Genomic DNA, 2,092 nt, shown 5'->3' with positions numbered 1-2,092 from the left:
GGTCACGCTTCAATTATCACGGAAGATATTTGACTTGACTCAGAGATGAAAAAAGCAGTTTGAGTCACTGGGACACGGTGACTAGGCAGCAGAAATCAGCAAGCTGGGATTCGGGGGCAGGATGGATTGTCCTTCCCAAAGACCCTGGCTCATAGAAGTGCGGATCATCCACAGCTCACTGTGTGGGCTCAGGGAGGACAAGCGAAGAAGAGAGGACACCAAATCTATAATCCTTGGACTGGATACAGCTGCAGGGCACCCAACATCCAATTTTACCTTCTTTTTGAGTTCCTCCTGTGTATTGCAGAGCTAGAAAGTTAAAATCTGCATTTCTGAGACTCTTACAACTGGAGTTCTAGATGGGAATTAGATACATCTAATCAGATGTTCCTTCAGAAGATCTGTGTATGTCATAATGTGTTTTCTGTTGTTACAACAGAATACCTGAGATTGGCATGCAGAAAAGTGATTTATTTCTCCTGGTTCTAGAGACCGGGAGCTCTAAGATCCAGGGAGTAGGGCTGAAGTCAAGCGAGGAGGTGCATTCGCTTGGTCACAGACCCTGAAATATCTGGATATGTCCTTCATATTTGATTGGATTTACAGTGGTTTCAGCAGTGTGCTACAATTTTTAGGATTACATAAGGAAACTGGTAAGTTGGTATTTCTTGGATTGGATATTGTGGGGAAAACAACATTGCTACATATGCTAAAAGATGACAGACTTGGACAGCATGTCCCAACATTGCCTCCCACATCCGAAGAACTGACTATTGCCGGTATGACTTTTACAAAAATATGATCTGGGTGGAATGTTCAAGCCCAAAGAGTTTGGAAAAACTGTCTTCCTGCTATCAATGGCATTGTATTTCTGGGGAATTGTGCAGACCATGAAAGACTGTTAGAATCAAAAGAAAAACTTGATTCACTAATGACAGATGGGACCATTGCCAGCGTGCCTATCCTGATTCTTGGGAATAAGATCGACAGACCTGAAGCCATCAGTGCAGAGAGGTTATGAGAGGTGTTCGGCTTGTACTGTCAGACAACAGGAAAGGGCAATGCATCACAGTCACCTTGGTTTTGGTTCTTGGCTTTCTGGTGTGTATATCAACACTCAGCAGAGCTTTGAAGCCTTGTTGAGAGAGCTATGGCAGTGGTTGTGGATCCTGTTCAGAGTGTGAAAGGAAAGGTTGTTATTGATGCCTTCAGATTGATCAATGCTAATATGATGGTCTTAGGACATGAACCATAATTTTAAAAATCCTAGATATTATGTAGGCCAATGTTGCCAGGAAATTATAGTTACATCTGCTCCTGTGTCTACCAGCCCCTTAAAAGCTTTTCCATCTATTTTCAGCTGTAACTCAGGTCTTTTATCTCCTATAGAGGCCAAAGCGAGCCTAGGCGGTATCTGGCGAGCACCTTCTCAGCAGAAGGTATCACACAACAGGAGGAAGGGGCAGAAACATGATGGCTCAGGTCTCTCTTTCTCTTCCAGTAAGGCCACTCATCCCAGCATGGGAACTTCCCCCTCCTGACCTCATTCTCAATCTCATTGGCCCGCAAAAGCCCCAACCCTCATCCCATCAACATACACATTTCAGGATCAAGTTTCCAATACACAAAGTTTGGGGGATACGTTCAAATCATACCTGAAAAGTGAAGGTGAGAAGAAGGTAATCTTGATGTTTTCTGACATAAAGGAAGACTAGCTTCCGCACCTCCATTCTCAGTCCTTACTTCATGGCACCTGTTTGCTCTTCGATAGTTAGCTTTTGATCTGTTTTTCTGTTTTCTGCTTCCCATTCTAATGACACTTTATCTAAGTGTCTTTTTATGTAGAATACTTAGAGGAATCTTTATTTTCTGCAATGAACTTGGACTAATGCAGTTATATTCCAGAATCTGAAGATAACAGATGGAACTCACTTGTTTGGATAGCAGCCAATGGAGGAGTTAGGCTGGCTTTCATCATTCTTCAGGCAGATCTATGGGTGAGCAGTATACACAGAAACATTCAAACTCACACCTAGAAAAAGATGACAATCAGGTAATAAAATCAGGTGATTTTACCCCAGGAGATAACTTT

The 2,092-nt window shown here is 42.7% G+C and overlaps 1 pseudogene; it reads left to right on the top strand.

Moving 5' to 3' along the window:
- Positions 1 to 576: 576 nt before the first annotated feature.
- LOC102019897 lies at positions 577 to 1,132 on the top strand (annotated as a pseudogene).
- The last annotated feature ends 960 nt before the right edge of the window (positions 1,133 to 2,092 follow it).

This window comes from Chinchilla lanigera, unplaced genomic scaffold (genome assembly GCF_000276665.1).
Source record: "Chinchilla lanigera isolate Chin_1 unplaced genomic scaffold, ChiLan1.0 scaffold00064, whole genome shotgun sequence".
Lineage (NCBI taxonomy): Eukaryota > Metazoa > Chordata > Mammalia > Rodentia > Chinchillidae > Chinchilla > Chinchilla lanigera.
This window is presented reverse-complemented; position numbering and strand designations above follow the sequence as displayed.